At 45.3% G+C, this 18598-nt stretch overlaps 1 pseudogene; it reads right to left on the reverse strand.

Annotated features, from left to right (window-relative positions):
- Positions 1-2142: 2142 nt before the first annotated feature.
- Positions 2143-6309, reverse strand: LOC139002389 (taurochenodeoxycholic 6 alpha-hydroxylase-like; annotated as a pseudogene).
- Positions 6310-18598: the final 12289 nt, after the last annotated feature.

Consider the following 18598-nt stretch of genomic DNA (forward strand, 5'->3'; position numbering starts at 1 on the left):
TGACTTAATCAATAAAAAAATTTAAAAAGAAAGATTGACTGGTTGCTTCTAGTTGTGCTGGAGAAGGTGAAGAAAGAAAAGAATAAGGTTGGGGATTCAACTTCCCAGCCTAAAGTGCTTTTAAAAAACCTGAAAGCTTCCATGCCTGACCTGAAAGAAACCTTTATGTCCTTTATGTAGCCATAGGTCTCAGCTAGGATTGAAATTTCTGAAAACTAAATCCAGAATCTCATCTCGCCAGTGTTTGAATAACAATACAAATTAAATTTCCAATCTTGCAGTTATCTTCTGCTAAAGTGGAGCATTGATTGAGAAGTAGTGAGAGCCTGAAAATTGGAAGGGGGGCATATGGGAAAATCCCAATGAAGCTGGAAACATCAAAATCCTACATTCTGTTGAGTTTTCTATAGCAAATGCTGAGTATATATCTATTCCAATTATGCATTCCAGAAACCTCGGGAGAGGTTTAGATATATAGTACCAGCTAGGTGACAATAACTTGCAGGGCTGAGGTAAGTTTCTCCAGGAGGCCATATATGCTATAAATCAATGTCTAATAAATGGTGCAGTTTCTTCCATTGCCATGATTTACCAGTTCAAGAACCAAGGGATGGAAATGGGAGTAGCACCACTCATTGTTACCCCTAGTGATCCCATTCGCACATTTTTTACTTCTTGTCCCTACAATCTTATGCTCTGTTGGCCTAGAAGTCTTAGTTCCAAAGGGAGAAATGTTTCCACTGGGAGACATAATAATTATTACATTAAACTAGTGAGTAAAACTGCCCAGCTGGCTATTTTGGGTTCCTCATGCCTCTGAATCAAAGGTAGTTACTGTACTGGATTGATTCTGATTACCAAGGTGAAATGACCAATGGAGGTATGTCTGTAATACTGATATATCTAGAGGATCTCTTAGAACTGCCATACCCTGTTATTAAACTAAGTAGAAAAATACCACAACCCAATTCAAGCAGGACTAATAACCAGGATCTTTTAAGAATGAAGATTTGGGTCACCCCACCAGACAAAGAACCATGTCTAGCTGGGGTGCTTGCTGAGGGCAAAGAGAATATGGAATTGTGAAAGAAGGTGGTTATAAATGCTAGCTACAGCCATGTGACCAATTGCAAGAACAAGGACTATAATTGTTTTACTTCTTTTTTATTTTGTTATAAATATGTTTGTGTGTGTGTGTGTGTGTGTGTGTGTACATGAGTGTATCTGATAGTTTTTCTTCCTCCTCTTTTTCCCTTCAAATCTAACATAAGTCAACTTTATATCACAGCATTTAAGTTACAGAACAGTGAACAGCATCCAATGACATTGCATTGTCTTTGGTGGGGTAGGGGGGAGGGTTTTAATGCCTTTTCATGATACACAGGGTAGCAGCAGAAGTATAACTTTATTATAGTTTTTATTTACAGATTAAGAATGGTTTAAGGGAATATGTGTGAATGCCAAGTAGATAAGGGGTGGACTGTGACATCTAGTTTTACATGTCAACTTAGATAGGCTGTAGTACCTCATTGTTCAATTAAACACAAGACTGATGTTGCTGTGAAGATTTTGTAGATGTGGTTAACATCTATAATAAATTGCATTTAAGAATATTTCCTTGATAATCTAGGAATGCCTAATATACTCACTAAAAGCCCTTAAGAGCACAGTTATAGAAGCTAGACAAAGTAAGAAAAAATATTCTTCCTTAGGGTTTCTGCAACACCTTGGTTGTGGCCCAGTGAAACACATTTCAGATTTCTGATCTCTTAACTTGTAAGATCATAAATATTTACATTTGTAAGTCACTAAGTTTGTTGTAATTTTCTATAACATCAAAAGAATACTAATACAGGGATAGAAAGTAAAAAGATAGGAAGAGGGAAGACAGGCTGGAGGATCAGCAGGTGAATAGGAGTTAGGTAGAAAGTCAGAGTTAGGTAGAGACAGGGAACAGCAAACAAGTAGGAAGTCTGGAAAAGAGAGACAGAGAAGAGTAGACAGTCTGATGAGCAGGAGGAAGGGGACAGAAGCTGATGACAGGAAGACAGCATGATAAACAAGAGGTCCTCAGAGTTTGTCCTTGTGTCATCAAAGGTTATAGAAGCTTTCTGAGACACAGATGGATCCCATTCTTGGACTTCAACCCAATTCCCTGTAGGGATATGGGGACTTTGGAGGGATCCAGCATCGCTCAAAGCAGAGCAGGTTCAGGGTCATGACCACTTCCAGCTTGTTCATGGCAAACTGCTTCCTGATGCAGTTCCTGGGCCATGGAGAGGAAATGACATGAGAAATGGTCTTAAACCCTGTTTTGAGTTTGGCAGGCATTGGTCCTTGCAGGAGCAAGGGGATCTGATGTGAGTCAATTCGATCCCCTTCCTTTTAGGTCACGCACATTTCTACCCCACTAGCCTTGCTTCATATTCTGCTCCTGAACTTTAACAAAGCCTATCTTTTTTCCAGAAATAGCTCCTAATTTTAACTTCTGTTCTCAGAAGTCATGATGGGGAAAGGTCAGTGCCCTAAGCCACTGAGTCAAGTCAAATGAGTCATTAAAAAGTTAATTATTAGGCCCTTGTCGGTAATGCTCAGTGGCAGGAGCATCAGCCTGCGGTCAAGGGCACATACCTTGGTTGCATGCTAGATCCCCAGCCCTGGGGGCGGGGGGGGGGGGGGGGGAGGTGGGTGTTGCATGTGGGAGGCAACCATTCAATGTATCTCTCTTGCATCGAGGTTTTTCTCTGTCTCTCCCCATCCCTCCCATTCTCTCTCTCTCTCTCTCTCTCTCTCTCTCTCAATAATAACAATAACAACAACAAATAAGATATCCTTGGGTGAGGATTAACAAAAAAGAAAAAGAAAAAAAGAGTTAATTATTAGTTTGTTCACTCCTTTCACAAGCAGTTTCTGGTTTCACAATATGGAGGTCAGGTCGAGGCATAGTGTGGAGTGGGGTGGGCCACACTCTCAGGCCCTCATTAGGGGGATGCACTGGGACCTCAATCTTCAGAGAGAAGACAAGAGGGGGTTGTATAAGGAAGGCAGAATGACAACAGGGAAGCTTCCTGGAGGGGCCACAGTTTAGCCCAGGGGTGGGCAAACTTTTTGACTCGAGGGCCACAATGGGTTCTTAAACTGGACCGGAGGGTCGGAACAAAAGCATGGATGGAGTGTTTGTGTGAACTAATATAAATTCAAAGTAAACATCATTACATAAAAGGGTACGGTCTTTTTTTTTTTTAGTTTTATTCATTTCAAACGGGCCGGATCCAGCCCGCGGGCCGTAGTTTGCCCATGGCTGGTTTAGCCACTCTCAACCTATTATACTATCTGCTTCCCAAGAAATGGTCCAGGCTCCTGCCTCTTCCTCTCTGTCAGCTATACCTCTTCCTCCCCAGACACTAAGGCACAATTCATGTTTCACTCCAGGACACATCACCGTCCAGTGCCCAGGACAGTGAAAGGAACATGGAACATTCAACAGTCTGCTCAATGTGTGAATAGTGAGTGAAAGAGTGAATGAATATTTGTCTTCAGTAAAGGTATTTGTTTCATGACTGTGAACTCTTGAATTCAAGGACAGTATCTTTCATCTCTGTGTTCCCACCTCCTAGCACAGGATTTGGCACACAGAGACAGTCTTAATAATTTTATATTTGATTGAAGTTAATTGAATTTTTTTAAAAACCAAAATGGAATAAATTAAGACTAAATATGAGTTCTGCCTAAGGATTCAGCTGTCTAGCATGCTTCTGTCCTCTAGTGGGAGTCATGTGACTTGCAGCCAAGGTCTATGAGGAAGAACTCAATTCTGGAAAAATCAAATCCTGGAGCTAATTTCTAGAAGAACAATTTGTGTAAAGCCTCTTCTGTAAAAGTTGATTCACCATTAGAGGAATTTAAAGAATCATTGATTCAGAAAATCTATATAGGGTGAGAAGCAAGAAAGAATTAGAGGCTCATATTTTGGAGCAACTCAAGTTACAACTCAGTTTATCAAGTGCCATCCATGAGCCCTTGGGGATTTGCATTAACTCATTCCATCCTCACAACAACCTTCCAAGGAGGGTGCTCATATTCCCATTGTTCAGATGAGGCACCTGAGCTTCAGAAAGGCTGAGTAACTTACCTATGATCACATAGCTAGGATGTGGTAGGGCTGGAATTCAGAACAAATGTGAGCCAAAGGGTGGCCTCCAACCATGTAGGTGTCCCAGATCTGGTAATCAATTCCTGTATGCCATCAACCTGAGGGATTCTCAGAGACAGGACCATTAGACCCATGACAGTGGATTTTCTGATCTCCCTCATTTGCCTAGACTCCACAAGAAAGAAAGCACATCTCCCTTATCCTCTCTGATTGTCTCTGTAGCCCTCATATCTCAGGGGATCAGAACCTTAGGACTAAATGATAAGGCCACATTCAAAGGTTACCATTTGTTTCTATGTTCAAGTTCTATGCCAAGCATGTTATATTCCTCCTCCAAACTACAAAGTAAACATCCAATTATGATGAAGGAACAAGACCAAAGAACTGCTATAGGACACATGGATCTGATCTGCCACGGGTTCTTGCAGAATTCCTAGGTTAGTGACTGTGGTGAAGTTCAGACCTCTGGGTAAGTAGCGTCCATCAGGGAAGGTGATGGGCTTGCTGAGTTCTCTGCTGACATTTGGTACAGGTGGATAGTGTCGCAGTGCCTCCTTGATGCACATGGTGGTGTAGGGCATCTGATCCAGGTGATCCCTGGAATGAATGAAGCCCAACCTGAGGGCAGACAGGGCCCAGGCAGACCAGGGCTTCTTGTCTAGCTGGGTGGGCAGGGATCTCCCATCTCCTGAGCACTCACCAGGTGATGGAGGCACCATCCCCCAGGAGGCTCTGGATCTCCTTGTGGCACCTCGGCTAATACTAGGGGTGAGCAACCAGAGCATAGAGGGTCCAGGAGACACCACTGGCTGTGGTGTCATGGCCCTTGAAGATGAATGTTCCCACTTCAGTACAAACGTCATTGTCAAACAAGCTGTTCCCATTCTTCAACTGGGAAAGGCTGGGGAGAGTGCATGGCTTGCCTCTTCCTCTGTACTTCTGGGAAAAACCTCAGGCCCCTCCTATACACACTCACTCTGGCAAAGAGAAGACTGTCCAGAAATCCAACTTCCTCTTTTTCCTGACCTCCTCAAGATCTTCCTCACCCTGCAGATGCGCCTTTCCCAGTTTGATCACTCGGTTTGTTCCAGAACAGTGGTTCCCGGGCAGAGCTAAGGGCTCTGGATACCCAGAAAGAGCAACCCACGGTGGCCCCATCTGCCCCCCCTCCACCCTGCTGCAGTATGGATACCAGTGAATCAGAATGAGTGTGGGAGAGATGTGCACATGATGGGTGAGAGGTCTAGCACCGTCAGATTGTAAGTCAGGCCTCCCCTCTATAGCACACCCTTGGAGTAGGCTCTACTTGAATGCTGCTTGGAGAGGGTGACATCACCAATGCAGTGACACATGTGAACACCAGCACAGTCCATTGCACCCTGACATCTCAATTCCCAAGCCCTGCACCAGGTAAGTATCCAGTGGGGTGTGTTCTCTGCTGACATTATGGTCCTCAGTATCCAAAGGGCAGCAGGGGTCAGACTCTTCCTGAGGGACAGAACCAGTCCCTTTGAGATGTACATGATGAAGGAGGAGAGCAGTCCAGGAGGTAGAGTCCAACCTGTATGTTGATGGGCGAGCTGGCAGGGCCATTGGCTCCAGAGGCCATCAGGAGTCAGCCAGTAGATGATGTCGTTCTGGTAGAAGAAATTCCTCACTCGAGAATAAAAAAGATTTTTCATATCCTGATGGCCTTGCAGTTCCTGAAGGAGAAGATACAGAACAAACAGGGTATTGGGAGGCCTCTGACCTGGAGGTGAAGTGGGGCTCTAGATGGGAGTTTCCCCAAACAGTGGGGACAGGTGACACTGAGGCATTCATTGCTTCTATCCTATAGCCCTTGAGACCCTCAAGCCTTTATAAGTAACATGAGCAACCAGGTTTCTCCCTGTGCCAGGGATCAAGGATCTGTGGCTGAGTCAAGCTTTGGTCTGGACTAGTATTTGTCCATAGTCAGGAGCTCTCGACAGATTCTGGCTTTTTGTGCTAGTGAGCATCCAAACTGCCTGAACTGCCTCTCCAGTAAGTCCTTATCAGTTGGTAAAACAAAAACTCTGCAGCTGAAGGATTATCACTGACCTGTGTGTCTAGATGTTGCCCTGCTGGCTGAAGGCACACTTCATGAGTCATCAAGGAGATATGTTCAGAGATTTCCAGGTGGGAGTCCTGGGTGATTGATCCTCCTCTACTCCACCAGAGGGCCTCTGCTGATCCAGCTTAGCTCTCGCCTTGCCTCTCCAGTTACCTCACTGTCCTGAACAGAGGCATTATAACATGTTAAGATTGTACAGCAAATGTTAGTAAAGTGAGAACTGTATTCTCAGAAACTGTAATTATATTATTATATAGGTTCCCTCACAATAGTCTGAATTAATTTTGAACTTGAGAAATAAATTATGATGGTAACTACATTTTGCCAGGCCAGAAAACAAAGGGGAAAATCTCTCTCCTGTGGTTGAGCTAGACCTGAAGGACAGGTGCACTCCAACTCTAGGTAGCAAATGTGTCAAGGCAAGAGGTAACTTAAGTGGTCAGTACTGGGGATCCTAAGGAGAGGACATCAAGGATTTTAATTTCTTCCCTTCATCAAATGTTATCTGAGCATAACTTGTAGAATCAGGATCCGGGTCTGTGAGTGCAGATATAATCTCCATTTCCTTCCATGGAGTTGCTCAATTTCATGCTGAAGCCCGGGGCCCCCAACCAGAGCCTGCTTGAGTGACATCCTGGGATGTCTGTCCTGCCATTAACGTTGTCACTGCCCATGTCAGCTGCTGGCAGTTTGTCCTGTTGTCCAGGGGAATGGCCATTGCTCTAAAAATGGAGATGGGAGGAGAGCAGGACCTGTTTCTACCATGGCCATGCTTTCCCTTTGCAATGACCAAAGTAGTGGATCCAAGCTAGTGACTGGATACCTCCTGTCCCATCCATTTTTGGGAATCTTTTAAAGAAATACCTGCAAGAAGAAAAGTAGTCTTGAAAAAATAAGATTTATTGAGCTCTATGGTAGCCAGAAAAGGATCAAGCCGTGGTGCATGAAGTCTAAACCACTAGCAATAGCACCAGATAGAGAAGGCAACATGCTTGTCATAGGAGTTAACAGACTCTAAAAAAAAATTTAAGACTTTTTTTTGAGAGAGAGAGAGAGAGAGAGAGAGAGAAACAGCAGTCAGACCTCCGGCACCTCCCCCATGCACCAGAGCATTTGCCAGACTGGGGATCAGGAGGCACATAAGGGGTGAGAGGTCTAGCACCATCTGATTGCAAGTCAAGCCTCTCCTCTATAGCACACTCACGGAGGAGGGTCTGCTTGAATGCTGCTTACAGACGGTGACATCACCAATGTAGTGGCACATGCAAGCACCAGCATAGTCCCTTGCACCCTGACATCTCAATCCCCAAACCCTGCACTGGGGTATGCCCCCTGACCTAGAATTGAACCGGTACCTGTTACCTTCTGGTGTAAGAGATGATGGTTCAATCAACTGAGCCATTCCAGCCAGGACTTGACAGGTTTTTCTTATACATCAGGGAAGGGAAAGAAAGATGTGAGTTGTTTTGAAAGAGTTTACATTGGCTACAGATAGAGGGGGTGGGGGCAGCTGAAGTGGAGCTAGTTCTGGGATAGGTGCAGAGTTCATCAGGAAGAAATGTTTGCTTGTTTGGATGGTGTGGAAAGTTCATGGTTAAGCAAGAAGCATAGGTTCCTTGGGCTCCATCGCACCTAGCTGTTCTCTTTAGGTAATTGGAGAGATAGCCCCCTGGAAGTTAACTCTAAGTTTCAATGTACACTCAGGAATGTAATTAGTCTTTGTTGCTTTTATCCTGCAGTTGTTAATGAATTAACCTCTCTTGTCATTCTTTCCCCTCTGGCCTGCAGTTATTAATTTAGGGCATCTCAGAATTTTCTCCTTTTTAATAAAAATCATCAGACTTTGGGCCTGAGCCTGCCAGGTATGGCTCAGTTGGTTGGAGTCGTGTCCCATATACCGAAAGGCTGTGAGTTGGATTCCCAGTCAGGGCACATACCTAGGTTTTGAGTTTGATCCCCAGTTGGGGCACATACAAAGGCAACCAATTAATGTTCTCTCTCTCTCTCTCTCTCTCTCTCTCTCTCTCTCTCTCTCTCTCCAATAAGCAAATCCTTCTGTGAGAATTGAAAAAAAAATACTTCAGGTCACAAAGGTAAGGAAGTGCATTATAGGAACTTGAAGGGGACTAAACAGGCAGGCAGTCCTGAGGAGGAAACTGTGGTCCACACCCTGGACTACTGGCCCTTCCTGGTCACTGTCAGCTGGCAGTTTGTCTTAAGTGACCTCCCACATGCCTCTCATCTCCAAGTCTCTCTGTCATAATGTTGTAGGTTGAAATCAGGCTCTTCCATGGCATCACAAGAAAAGAATTAAAAGGATCCACACACCAGAGATTATGGTGTGGTAAGGTGATTTCTTAGGGTGGAAATAGACCTCTGGGTTTCCAATGTCCCATCTCCATCCACTGGCCATGGGAAATGTCCAATCCTGTCTTCAGCAAGGCCAAGACAAAAGCCAGTGTCCAGATTTCTGCTTCATATCAAAGCTTAGTCCTTTTGGGGCCACACAGTCTACCATGGCCCAGACTGCTGGTAGGCCTGCATGGTCACGTGTTCCCTGGTGAGAGAGAACGTGAACGAACTGGGCAAGTGTGGGCCATCAAAAGAGAGAGAGTTTCTTTGTTCCCTGGGGTTTTAACCAGGAGCTTTTTTCAAAATAACCAACCTACTTCCAAAGTTTACACAGGTTTGCATTAGCTCCATGCTGTAGCCAATGATTCCCTCCCTCCCTTGCTCCCAGGTTAGACTGACAGGCCTTATGGACAAACATTTCTCCTGTGTCATTTTCACTTTATTTCCCATGTTCTTATCTCCTGCTGTGTTCTATCCATTCCCCCAGTGATCTGTAGGGAATGGACTGGTGGTTCCCTGGGTGGGGAGTGTGAAGCTGTAGCTTCCTGGTGAAGCAAACAGGCTCAGTGTTCCCAGCAGACCATGCTTAACAAAGCCTGACTTCCCTTGCTCTCTTCCCTTTTCATAAGATTTAGCTAACTATGGTAACACTAATAGCCACTGTGGGCTCAGAAAGACAGAAAAGTGTCCAGCAGCAGAATACCCACAGGAGTAGGATGGTGAATCTGCCAGAAATATAGGCTCTATCCTCAGTGGCAGAGAAAACACAGAAGTCTGTGGTCTGGGGACTTAGTCATCCCATGACCAGGATAGGCAACAATTAGAGATGCCAAACCCAAGCCATGGTGGATAAAAAGTTGTCTTTTAGATCTGGGGAAATTTAAATAACAGATCATCTCAAACTGATTAAAAGAGAGAGATGGGGGGGGGAGGAAAACTAGGAGAAAGAGAGGGAGGAAGGAAGGGAGGGAGAGAGGAAGGGAGAGAAAGAAGTTAGAAAGAAAAAAGAAATTGACCCCTCATAGCTGTTTAAGCATTCAGTTTTATGTAAATACTAGAGGCCCAGTGCACAAATTTGTGCACAGGTGGCCTGCAGGGATTGGGCCGAAACCCGAAGTCCAACACCGCCTGCAGCTCTTATTTGCTGCTCCCACTCATCCCAGCCCCGCTGTGCCTGCCTCAAGCTTGCGCCCAATCAGTCCCGATCAGGAGAGGCTCCTGCTGCTGCAGCAGCACTCCCCAGCCGTGAGCCCTGCATCTGGTGCTCTACCCGGGGAGTGGCCTGTGGGATCAGGCTGAAACAGGCTCTCCAACATCCCCTAAGGGGTCCTGGATTGCGAGAGGGTGCAGGCCAGGTTGAGGGACCCCACAGTGATCGGGCCGGGGAGGGACATCAGGAGGGCTCCAGGGTGTGTCCGGCCCATCTCGTTCAGTCCCAATTGGCTGCACCCCAGCAGGAAGCTAACCTACCAGTCGGAGCATCTGTCCCCTGGTGGTCAGTGCACATGATAGCGAGCGGTTGAGCATCGTTAGCACATCATTAGCATATTACGCTTTGATTGGTTGTTCGGTTGTTCTGCTGTTCAGTCTATTTGCATATTACCCTTTTATTATATAGGATTGTTAACCTTAGGCTGGGAGGGTGGTTTGTTACAGGGTTTAGGTAATGATGGCAGAACTTTGTCTCTTCTAGAATTTCACAACCCAAGAATCTGTACCTAAGAGAAAAGAGCTGCTCCTGCCTGGGATTCATGATTCCCATTCAGCTCTCACCTAATCTTCCCAGGATCACCTTCATGTTGTCAGGGCTCAATCTAAACTTGCTCCCCATAGCCAGCTAGGACAGGCACACAGGAATGTCTCTACCCTTTTCTGAAGCTGTTCTAGCTCCTGTTCCTTTTGGATCAGGAGCTACAAGGGAAAGAAAATCAATAGAACCTTTCTCTTTAGGTCTAGCTCTTGGAGCGGTGGTGAAGGGTCTGTTGGCCACGGTTTGGAGCTGTTTCTGATGAATCTGGTTCTGATCTGGATTCCTGCTATCTTGCCAAGGCTTGGTCTAAGGAGGGAAGGAAAAGCAAAGGCAAAGGTGTTTTAGGGAATGGTGACAGGTTCAGTGTGGATGAAGAGTAAAATGACAGGTGAGCAGTGGGAGACAAAGATGAAAGTAAGGGAAGGGGCGTAATGTCTGATGAGCCATGCGTTCCATAATGAGCAAGAGGACATTACATAGGCAGTGCCTACTTAATACCCATGGTGGTTCTGAAGCAAGGTATTGACATTATCCCACAGGCCATTGAGTGAAAGGCATTTTGCTGTCAGAGTGTCTAGTTGGAAGGTCTGACCTATAACCCTGGCAGCAGCATGACTTGAGAGGAGGAATCAGATTGGAAATAGTTTTCAAAGGTAGAGCCAGGAGTTTGTTAGTCAGAACAGGAAAAGAAAGGACCTGTCAACACTTCAGAAAAGTCACCAGTAACCCCTCAGGGTACATAGTGCCAGTTAACCCCATGGGGCACCACTCGGCTCATTAAAAAGTCTGAGTCAGACCCTGTGTAGAGCCTAAGTTTCCTCAAAAATCCCAAGTACACATAGGAAGCAGCTGTACTGGGCTGGGAGGGGGAGAACAAATACTTTCTGAGCCCCTAAAATAAAGAGAAATGACTTAGGGGCTTCCACCCTGAATTTCAAAATATGGGCTAATGATAGGCATTTGGATCCATACCTTGACTATGACATCCATCTGGGCCTAGATATTAGTATCCTTTTGTACCTCCTCAGGTGGGTCTCTCTGACTTATGTAACTTAACCCTATCCCAGACATTAAATTTTTCTGATTTCTCAGCCTAGTCCATTTCAGACTGGCTAGTCATCTGATCTCCACTCTCTCCTTCCCTACATCCTCCTCCCTTGGCAGTTCCTGCATGCCCTCCAACCGGTTCTGAGAGAATTCTGGCCAGAAAATATCTGGCACAAATGTAAAACATACTGTTGACCTTAAACAAACAGAAAGCCAGATATTTCTCCAGCAAAATGGGTTTATTTGGGAAGAATCACAATTTTGGACATGAGGTCTAGTGATGAACCACATGCAAATCTTGAGAAACAAAAGAAAGGAAAGTCTGTTATAGAGAAGAACAGAATGTTGGGAGAGCCTTTATAAAAAGAGTTCTTGTTGAGCTCAGTGACCCATGTACTACATAGAGTTCCCCTTCCGGCCTCCTGATTTCATTTTAAATGAGGTTTCTTTTTGTTAATTTTTACAATGCATATGCCAGTCCCTTTGCAATGACTTCCAACAGACCAAGCTGGGACTGGAACACGTATTTAGCTTCACTTTCACATTTGGCTCAGTCTGGGAACTCTCTTTGGCTCCATGTCCTTATCTGTGAAATGAATCTTAAGTTGCCCTAAGATTGGGAGAGGACCAAGTGAGAGACTATTTCTGAAAATGATATGTTTATGTCAGCTCTTATTATTTCTACTTCCTTGTGTTCCAGGTGTGGCTTATTATTTTTTTAATGTTTAATTTTTACAATATTATGTTAGTTTCTGGTGTGTAACCCAGTGATTAGACATAGAACTTACAAAGTGATTACCCTGTAAATCTAGTACCAATATGACACCATATTTAGTTATTACAATACTATTGACTATACTCCCTGTGCTGTACTTTCCATCCCTATGGCCATTCTGTAACTACCAATTTGTACTTCTTAATCCCTTCACCTTTTTCACCCAGCCCTAAACCCCCTCCAATCTGGCAACCATCAAAATGTTCTCTATACTTAAGAGTCTATTTTTATTCTGCTTGTTTATTTATTTGTTTATTTTTTTGGATTCTATATAGGATTGAAATCATGTAGCATTTGTCTTTCTCTGACTACTTATTTCACTCAGCACAATACCCTCCAGGATGATCCATACTGTTGCAGATGGCAAGATTTCATTCTTCTTTATGGCTGAGTCACATTCCATAGGTACCATTTCTTTATCCATTCATCTATTGATGGACCCTTAGGTTGCTTCCATATCTTGGCTATTGTAAATACTGCTGCAATGAACAAATGGATGTGTGTTGCTTTTTGATTTAGTGTTTTAAATTTTGGATAAATACTCAGAAATGGAATTGCTGAGCCCTTCTTCATCTCTTGTTATAGCTTTTGTTCTAAAGTCTATTTTGACTACTATAAGTATTGCTACTATAAGTATTGCTACCCCAGATTTTTCCCCCATTTTCATTAAATATATTTTCCCATCCTATTACTTTCTATCTGTGTATATCTTTCATTCTAAGATGAGTCTCTTGTAGACAGTGTATATATGGGTCTTGCTTTGTTATCCCTTCAGCCACCATATGTCTTTTAATTAGAGCATTTAATCCATTTTTATTAAAGTATTTGTTGATAGATACATATTTATTGCTGTTTTATTACATGTTTTATCTTTTTTTCTTCTTTTTCTTAAAAAGGGCCCTGTAATGTTTCATGTAATTCTGATTTGGTGGTGATGAACTCCTTTATCTATTTCTTATCTGGGCAGCTCTTTGTCCTTCTATTCTAAATTATAGCCTTGCTGGGTAATCTTGGTTGTACATCTTTGCTTTGCAATACTCTGAGTATTTTGTGCCAATCCCTTCTGGCCTGAAACGTTTCTGGTGAGAAATCAGCTGACAGTCTTGAGGGAGTTCCCTTGTAGGTAACTAATTGCTTTTCTTTTACTTTTAAGATCCTCTCTGTGTCTTTAACCTTTGGCATTTTAATTATGATGTATCTTGGTGTGGGCCCTTTTCTTTTTTTTAAATTTATTTAGTGATTAAGGTATTACATATGTGTCCTCATCCCATTACCCTCCCACCCCCCCCACCCCCCACACACACACTCATGCCCTCACCCCCTTGTTGTCTGTGTCCATTGGTTAGGCTTATATGCATGCATACAAGTCCTTTGGTTGATCTATGTGGACCCTTTTCAATTCACTTTATTTGGGACTCTCTACTTCCTGAACTATGTCTAGTTCCTTCACTTGATTAGAAAAGTTTTCTGTCATTATGTTTTCATATAGGTGTTCATGCCTTGCTCTCTCAGTTCTCTTTCTGTCACCCCCATGATGCCAATGTTGCTATGCTTGAAGTTGTCCCAGAGGCTCCTTAAACTATCCTCATTTTTTAAAATTCTTTTTTCTTTTTGCTATTTGAATTGGGTGTTTTCTGCTTCCTTATCTTCCAAATAGCTGAGTTGACTCTCTGCTTTGTCTACTCTATTGTTGATTCCCTGTGATGTATTCTTCATTTCAGTTAGTGCAGTGGTTCTCAACCTTCTGGCCCTTTAAATACAGTTCCTCATGTTGTGACCCAACCATAAAATTATTTTCGTTGCTGCTTCATAACTGTAATGTTGCTACTGTTATGAATCGTAATGTAAATATCTGATATGCAGGATGGTCTTAGGCGACCCCTGTGAAAGGGTCATTCGACCGCCAAAGGGGTCACAACCCACAGGTTGAGAACCACTGAGTTAGTATATTCTTCATTTCTTCATAGTGGTTCTTTTTTATGTATTCTATCTTCATTTTTATATTTCCTCTTTGTTGAAATTCTCACTGAGTTCATCTACTCTTCCCCAAATTCATAGAGGATCCTTATAACAAGTATTTTGAACTCCACAGCTGGTAGATTGCTTGTCTCCATTCTGTTAGTTCATTTTCTGAAATTTTATTCTGTTCTTTCATTTGGGACATATTTCTTTGTCTCCTTATTTTGGCTGTATCCCTTTGTTTGTTTCCATCTATCAGGTTGAGCTTCTCTGTATTCTAGTTTTGGTAGAGTGGCCTTATGTAGTAAGTGTCCTATAGGACCCAGTGACACAGTTTTAGGGGTCACCCAAGCTGGGTACTCCGATGTGCTTTTTGTGTGGGCTGTGCACACCCTCCTGTTGTAGTTCAGCTTGATTGCTATTGGCACATCAATGGAAAGGATATATGCCCAGGCTGATCAGCTGGAAGTACAGTAGAAGATATGCTATACAGCGTGACCCCATAGAGCAGGACTTGCTTCAGCACAGCTCTGGGGCCTAGTGAGTCCACATCATGAGGGTGTTGCTTATGGAGGTAGCTAGTGGTGCTCAGGTGGCACCTGAAGATTTTCACTGTTATGTGCTGGCTCGGGGCCTCCTGTGAGGAGCATGCCAAGGTCATCCACTGCCTGTGCCCTGCTCAGGGTCATCCAGCATGAGCTACAGAGCAATTAACAGATGGCTGCTACTTGTGCTGGGCTTGGAAGTGTCCAGGAGAGGCCAAGGTTCAAACTAAGGCCAGCTACCACTAATGTGAGTCCTGGGGCCACTTACCAAGAGGTATAGGACATTATGAGGCAAGATACTGCTTGTTTGGGATTTGTGAATTTTTAAGAGATTTCAGGAAGTATGAGCCAAAAAAAAAGCTGTTTATGTGAAAAAGGTACTAGTGGAAGTTCAAATTGGGTGGGGCATGGTCTCAGGAAATCATAAGACAGGGGCAAACAATGTCAGCCAAGTGGATGGAGACACAGGTATGGCACCTGTCTGCTGATTCTGTCAGTGGGATGACTCAGCAAAGGAACAATGGTCTTTGCCAGCACTGCTGTCTGTGAGAAAACTTCCCCTGAAGCCATCACCCTTGCCGCAACCTTTCGCAGCAAGGGTTCAGGATCTGAAGAAGGGACTGTGCACAAATGAAAACACTAGACAAGAAATATGAATTTAGAAGGCATGGGGGACCATGTGGAAACCTCTTTCTAGAGGAGAAGCTCACTGAAACCCTGGTCTTGTCAGCTTTTATTCACTTGAATACACATTTACCCTTTAGAAATGCATACAAGCAAATCAAAGGTAAAGTTTGGTACACAGTAAAAGGATTATCAGGTTAGGGAATTGCCTTGAGCCATTGAGCCGGAAGCAGGGCAATATTATGCTGATTTTCAGCCCTGCTGAACATCAAAGTCCATTGGCCTTCCAATAATGTTAACTACTGTTGGTTTTAGCCTCTGGCAACCCTGAAGCCAGATATTTCAGTTCTTCCCAGTATGTCTCTGGAGCCTTTTGATGGCTGTACCTGAACTGAAGCTCAGAGCAAGTGAGTCTAAGTAAGTCTGTGTGTGTGCCTTTTAAGAGTAACACATGGGACTGAAGCAGCCTTCTGTCTCACTCAGCTACAATCCTTATTGATTTTGAAAGTAAAAAGTTATGGGGGTTCTCTTCCCAGCATTGTAAACCTGGGAGGGGGGGCAGATGTAGGGGTGGGATCCCTCACTCCTCAGGGGGCACTTCCACTGCCTAGGTATACCTCCCAATTTTTAACCAACACAGATGGGTATACAACCAGCTCATTCTGCCTCTATGCCCCTCTTACCATCTCAATGTGGCTTCTTCTACAGATCCTTAGTTATTGGACTTCTGTTCAGCTAGACTTCAGGTGGTTCTGAATGATGATTGTTTGGTAGTTTAGTTGTAATTTTGATGTGGCATGAGAGAATGCGAGTACTGCATTGCCCTACTCCACTGCCTTGACTGGAAGCCTGCAGGTGTGGATTTTTTTTGAAAAATAATAAGAGTCTAAAAGTCTGATTGTCTCCAAAGTAAGTGAATTTGTCAGAAACAAAAAACTGTGGTACATCAGCAGATGAGTGGATTAGAAAACTATGGTACATCTATACAATGGAATACTATGTTGCTGTAAAAAAGAAGGAATTCTTACCATTTGCAACAGCATGGATGGAACTGGAGAGCATTATGCTAAGCGAAATAAGCCAGTAAGAGAAAGATAAATATCACATGATCTCAGTCATTAGTGGAATATAATGAACAACATAAACTGATGAACAAAAACAGAAACAGAGTCATAGAAGCATTGAATAGACTGTCCAACCTATGAGGGAAGGCAGGGGTGAGGGAGTAAGAGATCAACCAAAGGACTTGTATGCATGTGTATGAGTATAACCAATGGACACAGATGGGATGAGGAGGGGGGTGAGGGCATGTACTGGGGGTTGGAGGCAGCCGGGGAAAGGTCAATGGGGGAAAAAGGAGATTTATGTAATACATCCTATATAATAAAAGCCTAATATGCTAAGTGTCCAGTCGTCCAGTCGACTGTTCAAACAATCAAAGCATAATATGTTAATGATATGTTAAGGCCGCTCAATCACTTGCTATGATGTGTACTGACCATCAAGGGGCAGATAGTCGGCCAGTCAACCAGTCGCTATGAAGCGCACTGACCACCAGGGGGCAGGTGCTCTGACCAGTAGGTTAGCTTGCTGCTGGGGTCCGGCCAATTGGGACTGAGTGAGGAGGGCCAGACATGCCCTGGAGCCCTCCCACGGTCCCTCCCTGGCTGGCCAACCTCCCTTGTCCCTCCCTTGCCCTGATCATGGGTGGGTGGGTGGGAAGTAACCAAAGACCATCTACACTAATAAAAGAGAAACATGGTAATTGGCGTACGACCGCTACCCTTCCCATTGGCTAATCAGCGTATCCTTATGCAAATTAACTGTCAGCCAAGATGGCGGCCGGCGGCCATGCACTGAAGGGAGCAGGGAGGCTTGCTTGCTCCCGTGACTGCAGACTCCAACGTTCCCGACTCTCAACTGCAACTCTAAGCAACTATTACTATGTTGCAAATAAGAAGCTAAACAAAGCCAGCTGTCAGTCAGCCCCGGACCGCAACATTGTATCCATGTTTTCAGCAGTGAGGCCTCAGAGCTAAAGCTGGCCCAGAATAAAAAAAAAAAAAGAAGAAAACAAGGAGCGGTTGGGAGCTTTTAGTCAACTGCCAGCGGGAAAACAGCCCTCAGCCCCTCAGCCAGCCTGGCCAGGCACCCCAGTGGGGAACCCCACCCTGATCCAGGACACCCTTCAGGGCAAACCAGCCGGCCCCCACCTGTGCACCAGGCCTCTATCCTATATAGTAAAAGGGTAATATGCCTCCCGGCACCAGGATCAGCAGAGCAGCAAGGCTCCCGGCACTGGGATCAGCGTGACAGGGGGCAGTGCCCAAACCTCCTGATCAGCCCTGCTCTGTGCCTGATAGGGGGGGAGCTCCCCAATCCCCCGATTGCCGTGCGGCTCTGTGTGTGACAGGGTGCAGCGCACAACCCCCTGATTGGCCCTGCTCTGTGTGTGACAGGGTGAGGCGCCCCAACCCCCCGCCCCCACGGGTCCTGCTCTGTGTGTGACAGGGTAGAACCATAACCTCTCCATCGGCCCTGCCCTGAGTGTGACAGTGGTGGCGCCCCAACCCCCTGATTGGCCCTGTTCTGTGGGTGATAGAGGGTGGCACCCCAATCCCCCTCCACGGGCCTTGCTCTGTGTGTGACAGGGTAGAGCCATAACCTCCCCATTGGCCCTGCCCTGAGTGTGACAGGGTGCAGCGTCCCAACCCCTTGATCCGCCCTGCTCTGTGTGTGACGGGGCGGTGTCCCAGCTCCCCTATCGGCCCTACTCTGTGAGTGACAGCGGGGAGCTCCTCAACCCCCTGATGGGCCCTGCTCTGTGAGTGACAGGGGGCAGCGCCCCAACCCCCTGATCGGCCCTGCTCTGTGCATGACAGGGGGTGGCACCGCAACCTCCCCATTGACCCTGCCTTGAGTGTAACAGGGGGCAGTGCCCCAACCCCCCAATCAGTCTATCCTGAGCGTGACTGAGGGTGGCATCACAACCTCCCGATCCGCCCTGCTCTGTGCATGACGGGGCTGCGCCCCAAGTCCCCAATCGGCCCTGCTCTGAGCCTGACCAGGGGCTGCACCCAGGGATTGGGCCTGCCCTCTGCCACCCGGGAGCAGGCCCAAGCCAGCAGGTCGTTATCTCCCGAGGGGTCCCAGACTGTGAGAGGGCACAGGCCGGGCTGGGGGACCACCCCCGCCCCCCCCCCCCCCCCGAGTGCACAAATTTTTGTGCACCAGGCCTCTAGTCCTATATAATAAAAGGCTGATATGCAAATCGACCAAATGGTGGAACGACTGGTCACTA

The sequence above is a fragment of the Myotis yumanensis genome, unplaced genomic scaffold (genome assembly GCF_028538775.1).
Source record: "Myotis yumanensis isolate MYYU_CA2020_CCGP unplaced genomic scaffold, mMyoYum1.0.hap1 SCAF_2, whole genome shotgun sequence".
NCBI lineage: Eukaryota > Metazoa > Chordata > Mammalia > Chiroptera > Vespertilionidae > Myotis > Myotis yumanensis.